The sequence below is a fragment of the Canis lupus genome, chromosome 11, assembly GCF_048164855.1.
Source record: "Canis lupus baileyi chromosome 11, mCanLup2.hap1, whole genome shotgun sequence".
Taxonomy (NCBI): domain Eukaryota; kingdom Metazoa; phylum Chordata; class Mammalia; order Carnivora; family Canidae; genus Canis; species Canis lupus.
The window spans coordinates 39,384,104-39,405,595 of record NC_132848.1 but is presented as its reverse complement, the minus strand read 5'-3'; the positions used below and the strand labels follow the sequence as shown (position 1 = coordinate 39,405,595).

The window sequence follows — 21,492 nt, the reverse complement described above, 5'->3', positions numbered from 1 at the left end:
TAAACATTCAATAGGGTCATACCTGAAGATTGGAACAGAGCCGTAGAGTACTTTAAAAAACCATGATCCAAAAAAAAAATAAAATAAAATAAAATAAAATAAAATAAAATAAAATAAAATAAAATAAAAAACCATGATCCTGGGTGGTCTATTCTATTGGAAGCAGGATTTCTGCCAAACTTTGGATCATCAGAGGACAAGGTTGAGCTCCAAAGACTTGGCATAAACCCAATAACTTAGTTATTCCAATATATTTTAACTGTGTACCCCTACCTTAAAAAGTAGCACTTGTGTGTATTTATTTTTAAATAAATATTTGTATAAATATTTTACCCCACCTCTTAAAACAAAACACCATATATGTGCATCATAAAAGAAAAGCACAAAGGATCAAACTTTTATATTAAAAGTAAATATAAATAGAGGTTGTTGTGCTTCCTTTCTGTGCTTCAAAGGATCACTTTGGAAAATCTGCTCCAGACAAGTGTTCCACGGTTCATGGGAGAGTTTGGTCGCCATGGGAAGATGAGACTGTTGTTTGGAAGGTGAAGTTTAAGCCAAGCATAAAGACTGGGAAAGTACAGCCGGGTGAGAGGACACTCCCGTTTGGGGGTAGGGAGTGGCAAAGGAGCTCTGGGATCACTCCCACAGAATAGATGCTACATTTATGACAGCAAAACTGATTCTGTTTGCTGTGGATTATCATAACTGGAATCTGAATATATTCTTCTTCTCAGAAAAGTCTGCTGTAAATACTTTGTCAAGCTAAATATGTAGGCAGAAGACAACCAGAATGTAAGGTGAACAATATTTATATTTATAACATAAACCAATAGGATATACTCACCTTTTCATGGTTGACTCAGATTGAAAAGGTCTCTTAGAGGAAACACTAACCCTATCCTTTTATCTCACCAATTTAGGCTAAGGTGGTAAATAAAAACTTGGGAAGTCATAGGAAAGGAATGATCCATCCCTAAATTTAGGAGTTCTTTGGAATTCCAAATCAACTGGACTGAAACTTAACAGAAAGGTTGTCCCAGAGGGAGACCAGGTACTGTGCATATATTTTGTTTTCTCTCATCCAGGGAAGTAACATGGATTTCTAAGAAAATATATTTTATGCATAATACACAAAAAAGATAGTCCTGTTGGAGAGATATATTTTTAGAGTTTTCCTGAGAATCAAAACTAGTAGATTGATTATGGAGAATTGGCTTGTGTGATTATGGAGGCTAAGAAGTCCCATGTGGCTATCTGTGAGCTGGGAACCTAGGAAAGCCAGTGGTATAATTCAGTCTGAATATGAAAGCCTGAGAATCAGGGGAACTGATGGTGTAAATCCCAGTCCAAAAGCTCAAGAAGATGAGATGAGATGTCCTACTCAAACATGGAGGCAGGGAAAAAGGGGCAAAATCTTCCTTCTTTTGTTCTATTGAGAGCTTCAATGGATTGGATGATGCCTACCCACACTGGGGAGGGCAACCTACAGATGCCACTGATTCAAATATTAATATCATGAAGCGCACACATATATCTAGAAATGATGTTTAATCCAAGCATCTTGTAGTCAGTCAAGTTGACACAGAAAGTTAACTGTGAGGCAGAGCTGGCTCTATGGTAACCTATGCAATCCTACAGAGCTCTGAGCTGGGAAGGGCACCGTGTTTGGCTTAACCCTCTATCATATTGAAATTCTTAATAATTTTTTTGTACACATTTAGTGTTATTGTAACAAAGCAACTTGTACACTTTTAACGTTTAAAACTGACCATCTTTCCTTTCCAGTGAAACAAAAAGAAAATTTAAAAATAAACAGGAACAAAATTACAATAGAGAATGTCAATTCCAAATAAGATCCTACAGGTTCTGCTGATTCTCCCATCGAGTGGCAGGGCTCAAGTCATCATTAGGAGAGATTTATTTTAAAAGTGTCATCTTAAACTGCAGGGATGCCCGTTAAACCTCACAATTAAACATGCCAAAGGAGAAGCCATGTTGTCAGAATGCCCACCTAACCCACCCAAACATCTCAAACCCACCCTTTGCTGACCTTCTATAACCCCATTTTTCAATGTTTTTTTCCCTTTTTTTAAACAAGAGAAAGTAGACAGGTACATGTTGGTAAATGCTAACTGTCCATATTCACATAGAGACACAGTGTAAACTCTGAGCCCAATATACAGAGAAAGGAGGAAAAAAGCTAGAATTCTATGCACTACTACACAGGGGCCTAGCACCCTCCAGCTTCCAGCAGAGCTAAAGGAGCAGAAGGTTTTTCTTTTTTCCCCACAGCGCACGGTGGTGTTGATTCCATAAAGTTTTTGTTGAGACAGGAAGGAATAAAAATGAATTTGGAACAGAAAGGGGTAGGGATTCTTTTCCTGCTGTATTCTGCCTAAGGTACTTCCCCCCAAAATAAGTTGAGAACAGTGGTATAAAGGGAGAGAAAAGAGACTTCAAAAAACAGGGCAAATGAGCACAAGAGGAGGGGGAAAAAAAAAGAGATGCAACTTGCTCCCAGGGACTGTAGAAAATTAAAAAAGGAAGGTTGGAATCAGTGTTCCATTAGTCATCTTCTCCTTCATCCTCCTCTCCTTCCTCTCCCTCATCATCTTCATCTTCTTCACCTTCATCCTCATCTCCTTCTTCATCAATATCTTCCAATCCTCCTCCTTCTTCTTCTCCTTCTCCTTCTCCTCCTCCTCCTCCTCCTCCTCCTCCTCCTCCTCCTTCTCCTCCTCCTCCTTCTTCTTCTTCTTCTTCTTCTTCTTCTTCTTCTTCTTCTTCTTCTTCTTCTTCTTCTTCTTCATCATCATCATCTTCTTTTCCTTCTCCTTCTTCATCATCCATATCAGGAACCAAGTAGTACTGTAATGGATTTGGCCAAATATCATCTTTGATGACCTCTCCTAACTCATCTGCACTTGCATCAGAATGGTCAGTAAACCAGATGATTTCAGTGGACTTTGACCATGGATCAGCACTTTCATTCAGATGAAATTCTTTGGAGAGAACTTTATTTTCGAAGTAAGAGTTTTCATCAAAATAAAAATCTATTCCGTAACCTGATTTAATATCTTCAAATTCTGTCACTTCGACTCTTGTCAAATAATGCAGCTCCTCTTCATCCTCCTCCCCAAGCAGTGCAGACACTTGTGGATGGTTGACAAATGTTGTTGCCCCAAAATTGGAGATTTTGGCGATCAATTCTGACCTCTTCTGAAAAAATGGTTGGCAGAGTTTGTTATATTTCTGTTCTACTTTCAAAATCCCCTCACTGCTTGTTCATTAAGTCTGTCTATTTCATTTTGTACTTCATCAATATGTTCAATTGCTTCTTGTTGTTCCTTTTCTCCCTTTGGCAAGTGCTGAGAGGTCGATGTCTCCTCTGGCTTGGGGGCAGGAGGCAGCCTTGGTTTCTTCGTTTGAGGTGCGAGCGAGGACTGGCACTTGGGGGCCAGGCTGTGAGGAAACTTCACAAAGTGGGAGAGGGGCACGTTAGGAAGAAGCTCCGATTACTCCTTAATAATTTTTGAACAAGGGGTCCTGCATCTTCATTTTGCATTGGGCTTCACAAGTTATGTGGCCAGTCCTGCTTCCTAGTCATCTTGCCTCCACATACTGCCTTCTGACCATTCTTTATTGCTCTTTACAGTTCATTTATTTTTTTTAATCTTCACTCTCCCCCTTATTATCTGCAAATCCTACACTTATTTTTTGTTTTACATTCAGACAAAGCAGTATCATATGTGGGATCAATGTGAGCACAGTAATCAAATCAGTAAAAAAAAGTAGTCATATCAGTTTGACTTAATTTTGAACTGACGTGGCCAAAATTGTGAGAAAAACAATATGGATAGCAAAAAATTCAGACTTTACCATAATAAACCAAGATGTTGTGGAAACTGACAGGCTATGTGTAACATTTGGTTGTATTTTAGTTGACTTATACTCAGTTTTGAGAGCATGTATTATCTTGAGTCTTAAAAAAAAATTAAGTACAGCAGCTTATCAATCCTCTAAGACTGCCTTGATATAGCTTGCTACTAAATTAAGTGTCAAGAGTTTTGTTAGAAAATTAGGTCCTTTGTTTCCAGAACACAGGTAAGGTGAATGAGGAGAGAGCAAGTGGGATTGCCAAAAGCAAGAAGAAAACCAGATTTTTGTACTGCTTGCCTTTAACACAGTAATTTTCCCTAATTGTGGTGTTACTGAGTCTCTGGAGGAAAAGAGAAACAGAGAATATGTCAAGCTGTGTAACTCTTCTCAAATAAATAGCCAGTGCTATCAATCTCCCCATTCGAGATGAACAGCTAGTGAATACTAATGGCTGTGAGACCCACATCATTGATCTTCATCAGGCGAGTCTATTATCCTTTGTGAAGTTCCCGGGACTAGCCAGGACACTGCCTCCCCTTGCAACCCACCCCTTCCTCTCTCTCTCTTGCCTGGAACTTTTATTTTGACTTTTAAGTCATTCTTCAAGGCAGTGACTTTGGTGGCAAAAGTCTAAATGTGGTAGGGAAATGGGATGGAAACCTGAGGACTTACTGCCTCCAGAAACAGCGGCCTGTGCTTCACTTCTTGACAAAGTTTGAGCTAAAAGCATACCAGATACTGCAAGTTTCTTACCCTGGCCCAGTATCTCAGTTTCATATGGTCCTCACACAATAATGTTTAGAAAGGCAGCTTTAGCAGTCAATACCTTTTATTATCCCAATCTTGAAAAAGGATGATTAAAACAACTGCAGGTGAATTTTACATAAAAGTGTGAAATGACTTTCCTCTCCTCTGGTTCTAGCTGCAGATTTCTTCTCTAGAAAATGAATTGACTTTGGAATGGCAGATTCAGATTTTCATCCTGGCAAGGCTGAGCAAATTTCAGAGGGTGGCAGGTACTGGGGTCTGCCTCAACTCTGTCCTGCTGTAAGCTCTTCTGCTTGAAACTGATTAGCCGCGTAAGTGCCTGTTTGCTGTGTAAATATGACATTCTGCAAGTTTTTCAACCAGTTTGCTGCCCAAAGGCTATCCCATAGGGGAACTTTGGAGCCACTAGTAAGGTAGGCTCAATTTTTTTTACTAATCTAAGTTTCAGTTTAACCACTATAAATCTAGGATTAAAAATCCCTATCTTATATTTTCTATGAAGACTGAATAGGGAACATTCATGGAAGCGTCTAGTACAATCCTGAGACAGGATTCTCTCTGTTTTCTTTGCAATAAAATGACAATTATAAGACCAGGCACTGCAAGTCTGTGAAATCTGTGGATCTGACAGGCTGTCAATGTGTTGTTAGGAGTGGATTTCCTATATAATCTGCAATGATCCCTTCATGATCCTAAAGGTATTATCAAATTTTATAAAAATATTGCCTAAATTCAGCATAGAATTCCTTCTCCACACAAAATATACTGTATATAATCACGTGTGTGTGTGTGTGTGTGTGTGTGTGTGTGTATGGTGTTCCCACATCTCTCTTATCATTGTGAACAGGAGTCACAGAACAACATTCCTTCTGCAGCTACAAGTGTGATGTCCCTGAAGATCCTTCAGTAGAAGGATTCAAGGCTCAAGAGCTTATATATTTTATGAGGAAAATGGCATTTGGAGGACCTGCTTTATGTTAAGGCATAGTAACATATGAGGGAAACTACAAGGACTTTTAAAAGTAGTTTGATATCCATTAAAGTGATGATATCACACTGAGAGGCTAGACATTGGCATTTTGCATAGCTGAGAATTACAGAGCGGGATATGTGAAATTAAATGCATTATCATCTCTTGTTCACTAAACCTTTTACCTCGAAATTGGGTTTATTTTCCTTAATAGATTGATGGAATGATTTATTTTACCTAGAATACTAATGGAACATTTCATTGTGTGCCCATGGTCTTCAAGGGCTTTCTAACTTCTGTCCCCAACCCGTTGACATCTCCTTTCTTGGTTCCGCCGTCTTACCCACTCAAGTCTAGGGCTGAAGGGCTTTTTTTGTTTTTTTTTTCAGTGAAGTATAGTTGACACTCAATCTATATTAGTTTCAGATGTACAACATAGTGATTCAATAATTCTATCCATTACACAATGCTCACCACAAGTTTAATCACCATCTGTCACCTAAAACACGACGACAATATCATTGACTATATTCCCTGTGCTATACTTTCCATCCTCGTGACTTATTTGTTTAACTGGAAGTATGGACCTCTTACTCCCCTTCACCTATTTGTCCCATCTCTCTCACTCACCTCCCCTCTGGCAACCACCACTTTGTTTCTGTGCATTTAGGAGTCTGTTTCTCTTTTCGTTGTTGTCGTTCATTTGTTCATTTGTATATAGTCAGGCAGAGAAAGACAAATGCCATGTGATTTCACTTCTCTGGGAAATCCAGGGCTGAAATTCTTGATACTACACCTAAAGCAGCACTGCAAGTTCCCCCACCCTTTCCGTGCCCTGCACTGTGTCTGCTCTTAGCCTTTTCCGGATCCTGTGTCTTCTCTGCCACTACTTCCTGACCAGATATTTTCATAAATTCAAACAAGCATTCCCATGATTCTGGGAGAAGTTGTGTATGGAAGTGCATCTATATTTACGAGGTTCTGCACAAAAGGTGCCTGCAGTCAGGATGGTCTATGGCAGCGCTGGGTGGGGATGACTGTCCTGTGCTCTGTGGCTCAGTGTGCAGTGCTCTTTCCCTTCTCCCCTCCTCCCTCTAGAGGGTGTCCATCACCTCCACTGTCAGCAGTTTCCTGGTGCTGTTCCTTTGACATTTAATCACCACACACTACTTTCCCCCACTGTTCATGTATAGCTTCTGTCGTTGTTGGTTTCCAGTTCTAGATTTAAAGTTTATTAAGCTCACATCTCATTAGAAATTGCATCAGCAAATGCTTCCCTATGTAGTCAAACAGGCTGCATTTCAAACTCAACTTGCTTTTAATGACTGAGCTGAAAAATCTGGGAAAACACCATTCCCAACTTTTTGGCTGTATGCAGTATTTATGATACTAATTATATTGTCTTTCATTTTGCTGAGGGTCACAGAGACAAAAGCCATTAAGATACATTGGATCTGATATAACTTCTTTGCTCCAGATGGCAAGATTAATTAACATTACTTAATTAATGTATGGATTCCAATAAAATTGTGCCCCCTTCTTTTCTGTTTCTGTCACCCTTCTCACTACATTTTAGGCTCATGTTTTATTCATTTACTTATTATTTCTATTCCCGTAGCCTACTCCCCACCCACCCACCATGGCAAACTATTCTAAAGTGGGTGTTCGGTGAGATTCAGGTTGTTTTGCATCATTCTTGTAAACTATGTATAATTGTTTATGCATATAAATCTTAAACTAATGAAAATAGCAAATTGATGTCAAAAGATTGATCTGATTCTCAATTCCCCCATCAGCATTCCTTTTTCCAGATCCAGCTATACTAGGAAGCATACAGCTGATGTGCTTCTTCCAGGTGCTGTGTAATGCTCCATCACTCCCAAACTGTACTTGCTGGCTCCGGCACTTGGACACACAGTCTACCTCTACCTGCCAGCACCAATCCTGGGTTTCTAACACCTTAGACTGTCTTGTTCTCCACCGTCAGTCTGTAAAACCTTTAAGATATTTTCAAAGGAAAGTTCATTTTAGTTCACTTAAGATTTTAGAGTCCTCAGGTCAAAACAGTGAACAGAACATTGGATTTTTAGAGATCAGTGAAAACAAGCAAGTCAGAGTACAGCTACGTAACCCTGACGATCACTTTTCATAGCGATCAGTCCTTACAGTGAGTTCACCAGTCCTTAACTGTGTCTGAATCCCTTCCAGCCTCATGCAAAGAAAAGTTCTAAGCTATATTTGTTTTCTGCTTTTTTTTTTTTTTGGTCACTGAACTGCTTCTGGTGGGGTCTATGGCTGCCTTAGGAAGCTTCTTAGTCTCCTGATCATCACTAGCATGTTTTTGTTTTACTTCTGTGCTCCCAGGCCTGTTCTGAGCAATGAGAGGTGAGGCTGGTCTTGCAAACCATCTTTCCAGTGGGGACACTTGCATAAGTAAAAGGAACACTATGCACAGTGAGGCTGGGTTCTTCTAAGCAGGACAGGACAGGGGTGGGGAGGGGCACTCTATTATTGAAAGGCTGAAAAAAAGAAAAAAAATAAAGAAAGAAAGAAAGGCTGATTTGAGCCCAGGCTTTACATATTGAACGACTTGGCTTGCAGTACCTTCCAGACCAAAAGGCACACAGAGGAAAGAAAGTTCAGAGGTTGGGACAAAGTCAATCAGAGAAAAACTTCCGGCAGAGTCGGGGTGTCCCTCCCATTACACCACACAAGCACTTGCCGACTCACCTGTCTTATGTACACTTGGCACTTCCATCCTCCTTCCTTCCTGGATCCTGTAGCTGGGGAAAGCCAGGTCTTGCTGATACTGCGCTCCCCAGAGGAAGTGAGAACAAGCGGTTCCAGGAGATGCTCAGCTGTGGGTTCCCGTGGACTTGGGCCTGGGAATGAGTGTGGTTGTGCTCGTGTCCACATACCCAGTGGCTCTGCGTAGAACTGGGGGCAGTTTGGCTGAGGCATCCGGGGTGGCGCACAGTCCAGGGTGAAGCTGACAGCTTAGCAGATAATTTAATCTATCTCCAGCTGGACTGACTTTCAGAAGAGTCACATATCTCTTCATTTCTTAGAATCTTATTCTCACAACCCTATTCTTTTCTCATCGTTTCATAAAAACAACTGGGACACGTTCCTAAAACAATGGATTCCCAATACATTATTCCTATCTGATTAATCAAGCTTCCAGTTTATCTAGATTTGTCATACCTTGGAAATACCCTCTATGGAAATACCCTCTATACTGATTAATCTCTGTTTTTCCAGACAGAAATGGCTTTCTTGTCAAACTGCTCAAACATATGACTGAAGATTTACTCGCATATCTGCTGGTCTTCAATCCGTTGGAGGGTGTGTGTAAGGCAGTAAATTCCTTGGCTCACTGGCTCACTTGAAAAGGCACAAAGTGTATGTGTTGGGGGGTGGGGGGACCTAGGTGGCTCAGTTGGTTAATCATACACTCTTGATTGCAACTCATGATCTCAGGGTCCTGGGATGAAGCCCTGCCAAGCTCCACGTGGGGCTCCACAGGGATGGCAGAGTCTGCTTGCTCCCCTCCCTCCCTTGTTTGTGCTCTCTTTCTCTCTCTGAAATAAATAAAATCTTTAAAAAGCTACAAAGGGGATCATGTATACTGGGTAGTTGGAATGGTGTAATGGTGGCGACTGAAGTATTTTCTTTGTCTTTTTCCATCTGGCAGCAGCTAAGGGGTGACTTTTTGTTTTACTCTGCAAATCTTACCATATATTTTTGGAACATCCCAAGAAGGGTTCAAATACATGTACTTGGACAACAGGCAACATCCACTGCTCCTTTTCCTTTCCCTTCCGTGATGCGGTCTGGCAACCTGGGAGGATGCCTCCCTTCTCACAGCCTTGCAGGGGTGTTTGCTGTACCTTTGTGCCCTCTCCTGTGGGGGCCTCTGACCTTGGATTATGCTGGAGACTCAGTGGCTGGTGGCCCTGGGAAAATGCCTCCCTCCTGACATGAAAACACACCATCTGTGCCATACCACCACCAAGAACCAAAAGGAAAGCTGTGTATAGTCCCAAAGTACCACTGAGATTTGAGTGCTAACACTATGATTTCAGGTTCTCTTTGCAGCTCTTCTTTTCAGAGAGCTCAAATGGATGTCTGTGGAGATTGGCCTAAGGGTCAACCTTTGGGCAGACATCACATTGCTGTTCTCACTTTTTCTGCTTTCAAACATCTATGTGCGCATATGTCCACTGCTTCCATCAGAGGTTCTTTCTCCCTCCCCTCTGGGCCACAGTGGTTTTGCCACATACACAGCAGTTATCCATACACATCCTGGAGAACCGCATTTAGTTTCAACCATGGGTCTGTCACTTACTGCATGGCCGTGGATGAATTCCACAGCCATTCTGCATCTTAGTCTCCCTACCTGCAAAGTGTGGATAATAACAGTGCTTATCTTATAAGGCTGCCTCAAGTTTTAAATTGCTTATCCATATACACAGAATTTAGAACAGTGCCTGATTTATAGTAAGTCCTCAGTGGATGTTAGCCACTCCCTCCTAGAGTTCTAGAAGGAACCCATTTGTATTATACAATCATCATAATAGAACTGGGATTGAAAATACAAACCCAGGAAGATTTGACTAGGAGAAATTCAGCAAAAAGCTAAATCAATTGAAGAAGCACTTTGTAAAGACCTCTGTTAATTTTGGAATTGCAGAAACTGAAAAAAGGGAGAATTACATTTTTCTTGCTCAGCAAGTAATATCAAAAGTATAGCAGCAAATGCTATAGAATAAGAACCATATTACTATGGTGATGATTTTTAAATTTCAGTGAAGTAAAAAATGGTACTATTGGATCACCACATACTTGTGAATTCTTGAGCTCCACTTCTGCTGTTCTTTCTGTGCTCTATGATGCACTATGATGAATTATACAAGATGGGACACCAAGAGATATGAATTGAAGTTACTTAAGGGTTCTGCCATTAGATCAATGCACTTTGTACCTCTGAGCTTTCATTTGTCTTGCAAAAGTTGGTAATAATAACATGACAGCTGCTACACAGACCTCATAGGAAGGTTGTACAGGTCAAGTAAGGATTTGTATATGACTATGTTTCTTTTTTATATACATGCAGATTTTATTTGCTTATTCATGAGACACAGGGAGAGAAGCAGAGACACAGGCAGAAGGAGAAGCAGGCTCCCTGCAGGGAGCATGATGTGGGACTTGATCCCAGGACTCCGGGATCATGACCTGAGCCAAAAGCAGATACTCAACCACTGAACCACTTAGATGCCCAAATGACTATCCTTTTTCTTTTCTTTTCTATTCTTTTCTTTTCAATTTGTTTTATCCTTAATACATACATTCAATAATTTTATTATTTTTTACGTTCTTAAATTTATTTTCAGTTTGCCAAATTATAGTATAACACCCAGTGCTCATCTCATCAAGTGCCCTCCTCATTGCCTATCACCCAGTTACCCTCACCCCCCCGCCCATCTCCCCTTCCATAACCCTTTGTTTCCTTCCCAGAGTTAGGAGTCTCTCATGGTTTGTCTCCGTCTCTATTTTTTCCCACTCAGTTTGCCTCCTTTCCCTTATAATCCCTTTCACTATTTCTTATATTCCATGTATGAATGAAACCATATGATGATTGTCCTTCTTCAATTGACTTACTTCACTCAGCATAATACCTTCCAGTTCCATCCACGTCGAAGCAAATGGTGGGTATTTGTCCTTTCTAATGGCTAATATTCCAGTGTGTATATAGACCACATCTTCTTTATCCATTCATCTGTCGAAGGACATCGTGGCTTCTTCCACCATTTGGCTATTATAGACATTGCTGCTATGAACACTGGGGTGAAGGTGTACAAGCATTTCACATCTGTATCCTTGGGGTAAATCCCCAGGAGTGCAGTAGCTGGGTCATAGGGTAGCTCTATTTTTAACTCTTTGAGGAACCTCCACATCGTTTTCCAGAGTGGCTGTACTAGTTTGCATTCCCACCAACAGTGCAAGAGGGTTCCCTTTTCTCCACATCCTCTCCAACAATTGTTGTTTCCTGTCTTATTGATTTTCACCATTCTCACTGGTGTGAGGTGGTGTCTCATTGAGGTTTTGATGTGTACTTCCCTGATGGCCAGTGATGCAGAGCATTTTCTCATGTGCTTGTTGGCCATGTGTATGTCTTCTTTGGAGAAATTTCTGTTCATGTCTTTTGCCCATTTCATGATTGGATTTTTTTGTTTCTTGAAGTTTGGTAAGTTCTTTATAGATCTTGGATACTAGCCTTTTCTCTGATGTGTCATTTGCAAATATGTTCTCCCATTCTGTAGGTTGTCTTTTTGTCGACTATTTCTTTTGCTGTGCAGAAGCTTTTTATCCTGATTAAGTCCCAATAGTTCATTTTGCTTTTGTTTCTCTTGTCTTCATAGATGTATCTTGCAAGAAATTACTATGGCCAAGTTCAGAAAGGTGGTTGCCTGTGAGCTCCTCTAGGGTTTTGATGGATTCTAGTCTCACATTTAGATCTTTCAACCATTTTGTGTTTATCTTTGTGTATGGCATAAGAGAATGGTCTAGTTTCATTCTTCTGCACATGGCTGTCCAAATTTCCCAGCACTATTTGTTGAAGAGACTGCCTTTTTAAACGTGGATAATCTTTCTTGCTTTGTCAAAGATGAGTTGACCATAGAGTTGAGGGCCCATTTCTGGGTTCTCTATTCTGTTCCATTGATCTATGTGTCTGTTTTTGTGTCAGCACCATGCAGTCTTGATGATCACAGCTTTGTAACACAGCTTGAAATATGGCATTGTGATGCCCTGGCATTGGTTTTCTTTTTCAATATTTCCCTGGCTATTTGGGGTCTTTTCTAATTCCATACAAATGTTAAGATGATTTGTTCCAACTCTTCTGAAAAAAGTTCATGGTATTTTGATAGGGATTGTATTGAATGTGTACATTGCCCTGGGTAGCATTGACATTTTCAAAATATTTATTCTTCCAATCCATGGGTATGGGATGTTTTTCCATCTCTTTGTGCCTTCCTCAATTTCTTTTAGAAGAGTTCTGTAATTTTTAGGGTATAGATCCTTTACTTCTTTGGGTAAGTTTATTCCTAGGTCTTTTATGTGTTTGGGTGCAATTCTAAATGGGACTGATTTTTTAATTTCCCTTTCTTCAGTCTCATTGTTGGTGTATAGAAATGCCACTGATTTCTGTTCATTGATTTTGTATCCTACCTCATTGCTGACTTTCTGTATGTGTTCTTGCAATCTTGGGGTGGAGTCTTTTGGGTTTTCTATATACAGTATCATGTCATCTGCGAATAGGGAGAGTTGGACTTCTTCTTTGACAATTTGAATGCCTTTTATTTCTTTCTGTTGTCTGATTACTGAGGCTAGGACTTCTAGGACAATAGCAGTGGTGAGAGTGGACATACCTGTCATGTTCCTGATCTTAGGGGAAAGGCTCCCAGTATTTCCTCATTGAGAATAATATTCACTGTGGGCTTCTCATGAATGGCTTTTAAGGTGTTGAGGAATGTTCCCTCTATCCCTACACTCTGAAGAGTTTTAACCAGGAATGGATGCCGTATTTTGTCAAATGCTTTCTCTGCATCCATTGAGAGTATCATATGGTTCTTGTTTTTTCTCTTATTGATGTGATCTATCACATTGATTGTTTTACAAGTGTTGAACCACCCTTGCATCTCAGGGATAAATCCCACTTGGTCACAGTGAATAGTCTTAATGTACTGTTGGGTCCTATAGGATAGTAACTGGTGAGAACTTTTGCATCTATGTTCATCAGGGATATTGGTCTATAATTCTCCTTTTCTGGTGGGGTCTTTATCTGCTTTTGGAATCAAGGTAATGCTGGCCTCATAAGAAGTATTTCCTTTCTATTCTTCAAAACAGCTTTAATAGAATAGGTACTATTTCTTCTTTAAACTTTTGATAGAATTTCCCAGGGAAGCCATCTGGCCCTGACTTTTGGGAGGTTTTTGATGACTGTTTCAATTATCTTGCTGGTTACTGGCCTGTTCAGATTTTCTATTTCTTCCTGCTCCAGTTTTGGTAATTTGTGGTTTTACAAAAATGCATCCATTTTTTCTAGATTGCCTATTTTTTTGGCATATAGCTGCTCATAATACGTTTTTAAAATCGTTTGTATTTCCTTGGTATTGGTTGTGATTTCTCCTCTTTCATTTGTGATTTTATTAATTTGAGTTTTTTTTCTTTTAATAAGGCTGGCTAGGGTTTAACTATCTTATTAATTCTTTCAAAGAACCAACACCTGGTTTTGTTGATCTGTTCTACAGTTCTGGTCCCTATTTCATTAAGTTTTGCTCTAATCTTTATCATCTCTCTTCACCTGCTTGGTTTAGGCTTTATTGGCTGTTCTTTCTCCAATTCCTTTAGGTGCGAGGTAAGCTTGTGTATTTGAGATTTTTCCTAGTTGTTTAGAGGGGGACTTGTACTGCAATGTATTTCCCTCCCAGGACTGCTTTTCCTGTATTCCAAAGATTTTGAATGGTTGTATCTTCATTTTCATTAGTTTCCATGAATCTTTTTAATTCTTCTCTAATTTCCTGGTTGACCCATTCATCTTTTAGTAGGATGCTCTTTAACCTCCATATGTTTGAGTTTCTTTCAAATTTCTTCTTGTGATTGAGTTCTAGTTTCAAAGCATTTTGGTCTGAAAATATGCAGGGGATAATCCTAACCTTTTGATATCAGTGGAGAGCTGATTTGTGACCCAGTATGTGGTCTATTCTAGAGAAAGTTCCATGTCCACTTAAGAAGAATATGCATTCAGTTGCATTCAGATGGAATGTTCTATATATATCTGTCGAGTCTATTTGGTCCAGTGTGTCATTTAAGGCCCTTGCTTCTTCGGTGATGCTCTGTTTAGAAGATCTGTCATTTGTTGAAAGTGCCATGTTGAAGTCTCCCAGTATTAGTGTATTATCTAAGTATCTCTTTACTTTGTTTACTAGTTGATTGATATACCTGGCAGCTCCCACATTAGAGGCATAAACATTCATGATTGTTAGGTCTTCTTGTTGGATAGACCCTTTAAGTATGATATAGTGTCCTTCTTCATATCTTACTACAGTCTTTGGTATAAACTCTAATTTACCTGATATGAGGATTGCTACCTCAGCTTTCTTTTGATGATCATTTGAATGGTAAATGGTTCTCCAACCTTTCATTTTCAGACTGGAGGTGTCCTTAGGTCTAAAACGAGTCTCTTGTAGATAGCATATAGATGGGTCTTGCTTTTTTATCCAGTCTGATATCCTGCATCTTTTGATGAGATCATTTAGCCCATTCACTTTCAGAGTAACCATTGAAAGATATGAATTTAGTGTCATCATTTTACCTATGTAGTCTGTTTCTGTGGATTGTTTCTCTGGGCTTCCTCTTTCTTTTACAGGGTCCCCTTTAATATTTCTTGCAAAGCCAGTTTGGTGGTCATATATTCCTTCAGTTTTTGCCTATCTTGGAAACTCTTTATCTCTCCTTCTATTCTGAATGACAGTCTTGCTGGATAAAGTATTCTTGGCTGCATGTTTTTCTCATTTGGTACCCTGAATATATCCTGCCAGCCCTTTCTGGCCTGCCAGGTCTCTGTGGAGAGGTCTGCTGTTAATCAGATATTTCTCCCCATATAAGTTAAGAATCTTTTGTCCTGAGCTGCTTTAAGAATTTTCTCTTTGATGGGGACGCCTGGGTGGCTCAGTTATTGAGCATCTGCTTTTGGCTCAGGGTGTGATTCTGGGATCCAGGATCAAGTCCCACATTGGGCTTCCTGCATGGAGCCTGCTTCTCCCTCTGCCTGTGTCTCTGTCTCTCTCTGTGTGTCTGTCACAAATAAATAAAATCTTTAAAAAAGGAATTTTCTCTTTGAAATTTGCAAATTTCACTATTAAATGTTGAGGTGTTGAGCAGTTTTTATTGATTTTGTGGGGGTCCTCTCTATCTCTTGGATCTGAATGCCTGTTTCCTTCCCCAGATTAGGGAAGTTCTCAGGTATGATTTGTTTATATATACTTTGTGGACCTGTCTCACTCTCAGGCTCTTCTGGAACCCCAATTATACATAAATTCTTCCTTCCCAGGCTAACATTTATTTCCCTAAGCCTTTCCTCATGGTCTCTTACTTGTTTTTCTCTTTTTTCCTCCAGCTTCCTTCCTTTCCATCAACTTGTCTTCTATGCCAATCACTCTCTTTTCCACTTCATTAACCCTAGCAGTTAGGACATTCAGATTGGATTTAATCTCATTTAATCTATTTTTAATTTCAGCCTGATTAGATCTCAGTTCTGCAGTAATGAAGTCTCTAGAGTCCTTTATGCTTTTTTTCCAGAGCCACCAGTAACTTTATAATTGTGCTTCTGAATTGACTTTCTGACATCGCATTTAAATCCAAATTCTGTAACTCTGTGGCAGAGAATATTGCTTCAAGTTCTTTCTTTTGTGGTGACTTCTTTCTTCTAGTCATTTTGTCCAGTGCAGAGTAGCTGTATGAGTGAGTTGAATCAAAAATATCAACCACAACTAAATAAAATACACCCTAGATGATTCCAAAGAGGTCAGAGACCAGAAAATAAAAGAAAAAGAATAACAGAACAAAATGACCACTAAAGTGAAAAAAATTTTTAAACAAAGTAGTAAAAATAAAAAAAATACCAAAGAAGAAGAATTAAAAAAAAAAAAAAAAGAAAAGAAAAGAAAAAAGGGGGGATGATGGTGGTGAGGAAGTGTTAGTAGAGAGAGAATGTAGTCTCCCTGAGGGGTCCTAAAGGGTGATCCTCCTGGTTCTGAGTGTATTAAGTTCTGTATGTTAGAAGATACTCAATCCCAAATTTATATAAACCAGCAATACTTATATAAAGACTCAACATCAACCACAAAAACATAAACAAGATAAAAGAGGGGGACAGAATGGGATGGAAGAGAGAATATAATCTCACAGAATGAACCAACATGGTATTCCACTTGGTTCTGGGTGTATTTTGGTCGTGTGTTAGAAGATACTAATTTCCACCACTGTAAGACACAATGAGACAGAAACAAAACAAAACAAAACAAAACAAAACACCAAATACCCATATCTCATATATTTACCAAAATTAAATCGAATATGTTGAAGGGAATGCAGAAGTGAAAAATATATCTAAGACATGTAATTGTAGAAATAAGAAAGCCAAAAAGGAAAAAAGTTAAAAATGAAGAGTTGATAAAATATTTTAGTAAAGGTGGGAAAAGAGAAAAAATATTGGAAATTTTTAGCCTGATGTAAAAATGAGTCATTATGAATGAAAAGGGGGGGGGGACCCTCTAGTTGTATATACTATTTTCCCTCAGTCCTGAAGCTTTCCAGTGCTGCTTGTTCAGTAAATTTGTCTTTCCCTTGTTCTACCGCAGTTCTTCTGGGGGAGGGGTCTGCTACACTGATTCTCAGGTGTCTCTGCCTGGGTGGAGATGCCCCACCCTCCCCACCTGGTGCCGGGCTCAGTGTGAGTTGTTTATCCTGCAAAGTCTTTGTTCCCTAGTAGCCCCACCTCTCCCAGGCACAGGATGAAACAAAGAGGAAAAAAATGGTAGTGGGCAGATTTCCAGCTCTGGAGTCAGCTCTCTGTGAGTAGCTAACTGCAGTTTCCAGTCTGCACTGGCCTAGATGCTCCTGGGGCCTGCCTCTCCCAAAAGAAACAGAGGATAGCCACCTCTGTCCTTTGCCAGGATCTAGGGTAAAGGGAACTCTGGGGCCGACCTGCATAACTGACTGGCTTCTCCCAAATGCCCCAAGCGCTGTGGTGCCCCAGCCCTTTACTGAGATTGGTCCACAGTTTGCGATGAGATTTCTCTCATGCACCCCAGTCTTATAGTAACTCTGGGAATCTTGAAGCTTCACTGCCCTTCCTGTGATTCTGCCCAATTTCCCTGAAAACTCAGGCATGGATTTTTAAAGTTCTCCCTTGTCCAGGGCTGGGCTATTGTGTCCTGGAGGCTTTCGCTGCTCTGCTTTAGTCCTCCTAGTTGCTGTTCCCCTCCCCCACTTTATTTCTTTTTTATTTTTTTCACCTTCCTACCTTGTTAGAAGTGAAAACTTTTCTCTCTGTAGCATTATAGCTGTTTTCTCTTTAAATTTCAGGTTGAATTCATAGGTGTTCAGGAAGTTTTTAAAGTTATCTAAGTAAGTTTGTGGGGCCAGGTGAGTTAAGGACCCCTACTCTTCTGCCATCATGCCAGTCTCCCATGACCTTAGTTTTTTAAACATGAAGTTTTTTTTTTTAAGAAGAATTGTCTTCAGATCATACTTCTATCTCACTACTTCTTCATTAGAAATTTTTATAATCCCCCTTTTAAAAATATAAGTCAAATCTGTAATCTCTATCCAGCCTCCAAGACCTTCAATAAGGAGACCCTTACTATCTCTCTGACCATGCAGTCCCAGTCAATCCACTCATCCTATTGTTCCCTCTTATTCAGCTGAATCATACCCTATAAATGCTTACCATGCAGCACACTACTCTGCAGTCATTCTTTACCTTCTTTACAAAGTTCTTTTCCATACTTGATCAGCATGAACATTGGCCATTTGTAGTGTTTTGCATTAATGTCTCATGACAAGAACATATTTTTATTCCCCACACCTTGTACACGAGGAAACTGAGGCTCAGGGGAGGCCAAGCCAGTGCAGTTGGTTGTAAAGACAGCTGAGGGCTAACCTTATCCTCTCTGGAGAACACACTCAGAATCACCACCTTTTATTGTCTGTGGAGACTTTTCCTGAATACAACTTCTTTTTGTCTATGTATCTCCGTGTTTGCTGACCATCTATTCTCTGCCAGGTGGAAGGGATGTCATCCAGAACACACTCTGGTGCATGCTGGAGAGTCCTCTGATGTGTGAGATGAGAGTTCCTTGTATTTCAAGGTAGTCCATTGAATTATGGGCCTGCTATAATCACAGAAAAGAGTTTCATCCTGTAGAACACACCCTTTTCTTGGTTAAAAAGCCCTAAATCTGTCTTCCTTAATAATAGTGAATCCACTTCACCACTCCTTTCTATGGTAAGCTCTTTAAATAGCTGAAAGCTCTCGTAAATTTTCTCATTAAATATGCTCTTATATTTTGAATGCCAATTTTGAGCCAGATAGTCTATTAAATAATAACAAGAAAGATAATGGCTGACATTTATTGAATATGTCCTGTGTGCCCGGCATCTGCTATGGCTTTTCACGTATTAACTTGTTAAATCCTCAGCACACCCCATCTGGACCTAACCACCAGATGTCTTTTGTTATCAATGTCACTCATGCATCAACTGGCCTGACCATGAACATGATACCCAGATAGGAGGAGAGAATCAGTAAAGAATGGGGCCCAGGGTCCATGAGTACTGGACTCTTATGGCTACTGCCACCAACTGAGATTTCACTGACCTTCCTAAAGGGCACATCCCACACATCTTCTAATGAAACGCAGACCCATACTGCTCTCTGGTCAATGCTCTCCTTTGTCAGCCACTGTGCACAGAGTGCTTTCCACAAATTTTCTTAGTGCTTAAATTTTACAAATGGAAAAAAGAGACTCTGGAAAATTAAGAACAGAGTCTGAAGTGATATAGAGCTGCAGATCTAGGATTCCAAGGCTGACCCTCCAGTTGCTCTCAGGAGCCCATCCTCTGCCCATCCTGCATGGCTGAGCTGTCCGGCTTAATAATGATGAATCCAGTGTAAACCTTCTGCCTTTTTTCTCACTGCTTCATGGATTTGCCATTTCCATATACTCTTAAAGACAGGTTTCTGCTCCTTGCAGATATTTTTCTGTACTAGCACGGAAAAATTTCTATTAGCCACAATAAGCACAGTGGTAGGCAGGAAACAAGGATACAATAAATTTCTGTTGATTGGAGTTAAGGAAATAGCACTGTTCTCTGCTTTCTTTTGTTTTATATGCAGGAAATGTCACTGTCCCAATCTCTAGCTCAATAGTGTATACTCAGAAACACAAAGTAAAATTTTAAAATTACCCTATTAGTGTGGGTCAGTTTCTCTAGAACAGTCTCTTTTTTGCTGCATTAATAACTTGCTAGTGTTTTAGAAGACACAGAGGTGCTAATGAGGCACTAATCACCCCCCACACACCCTTTTAAGCAACTAATTATGACTAACAGCTATGAAGCTATATCAGCTTTAAAACCTAATTAATGCAACCTATGAAGAAAAATGATTAATGAATATAGTCTGTACATAACTTAATAAGAAAAGGTCATGGCGGCTATCGAGAGTAAGATGTTGAAAATGTTGCAAATTGCAGAATGGTTTTAGCTCAATCTGTTATTTGAAATAAAAAGAGATGTCTTCATATCTCGTTTTCAGAGGCAATCGGGAGATTCAGCCAGCACTCCACTCCCAAGGCCAAGGGAATCTTTGAAAATGTAAGCATTTCTCTCCTTGGAACAGTCAAGGATTTCTTTCTCTCTGTAGGGTTGGTATCTCATTTGCAAGTTTTAAGAGAGCTTTGCGAGCTTGAAGGGTTTGGGACTCTGGGGCAGGAATGAACCAGGAGCTTACGTTTGTCCCCCTCGGTGCTGCCATCTAGATTCTGTGCCTGCTTAATGTCCTTTGCAATGACTGATTGCATAACTGCCCTTTGGCTACATATTAACTATTTTTTGACTTCACGATTTCTCTCGGTTTCCACTGCATGCTCACCATTAAGTTTCCACAGTGTTTTTGAATGATAACATAGCAGCAGAACACAAAAGTTAATAGGAAATTATCCTTTTCTAAAAGAATTGAATGAATGTGGTATTTTTACTTTAAGCTTTGGATTTTGTAATAGCTTTCCCATCACACTGGTCTTGAAAGATAACTCACACAGCTAATAGGCAGACGTGCCCAGGGCTCACAACACAGAGCATGCTTCCATTCCTGCTACCTCTGTCAAGTTTGTGGCTGTGTAAATGCCACTGGCTTGCCACCAACCTCTAATGCAGAGCCCTTCTCCCACAGGAGCGACCCCCACGGAGGGGGTTGCATCCATGTTGAGTACACAGAGGTGTTCCCACTGGGTGCCCCCAGCTCCTCCTGGACCCCCACTGCCCTGCAGGGCACCTTATCTGTGGCTGGCGGTCCCAACATGCTGAAGCTGTGCACTGGGTGGCTGCTGCTCAAATGGAGAATGTGTTGTTGATTACTTTCTACCGGCTCAACAGATATGTTCAGGGAACAAATCTTAGGCCACTTATGTGATACCCAAGCCAAGAAGTTGTCACTAAAAAACATTTCCTCCATAACCTTGGAATTTATTAATCCATATTCTCAAATTCTATGTGTGCCATATTTGGAATTATCTGCTTCACCCCTTCAGCATCTGATGCCTCTGTTATATCAATAATTATTCTCTGCTACTGCTTTACTCCCTTTCTAGGTCAGCCTGAAAGATTCTGGCAATGATTTACATGTCAGTGATTGCTACATCCTATGTTCGCTACATGTTCAAACATGAGATGGCCAGCTTTTATATAACTATGATCTTTATAGTATTAAACATAAAACATGCAGGTGTATTTTACTGTGTGCTTATTTATTCGCATATGTGCAATCACAGCACACTGCCTCTACCAAAGTATAAGAACCTTATCTTTTACCTGCAGGTTCAATATTTAGCTATCGGTAGATTGCTAAATTTTTGAGGGTGGATAATATGTTTAACCCTATAAGTTATAGCACTGTCACATTGTTAGCACTATATAATGATCTCAAGTGAATCCTTTAACTATCAAAATAAAAAGAATTCCATTATTGCTCATAAAATGTGTTTAAGGGCATGAATTAGAGCCGAACTTCTCAGGCCTGAGTCCTG

General features: G+C 40.0%; 1 long non-coding RNA gene and 1 pseudogene across 1 annotated transcript; one reads left to right on the top strand and one right to left on the bottom strand.

The window, feature by feature from the left end:
- Positions 1-2,568: 2,568 nt before the first annotated feature.
- Positions 2,569-9,998, bottom strand: LOC140642201 (protein SET-like; annotated as a pseudogene).
- Positions 9,999-16,360: 6,362 nt separating this feature from the next.
- On the top strand, positions 16,361-21,215 carry LOC140642262 (uncharacterized). The gene is made up of 4 exons (XR_012038747.1): positions 16,361-17,812; positions 18,471-18,555; positions 20,004-20,062; positions 21,058-21,215. It is a non-coding gene; the product is annotated as an uncharacterized lncRNA (long non-coding RNA).
- Positions 21,216-21,492: the final 277 nt, after the last annotated feature.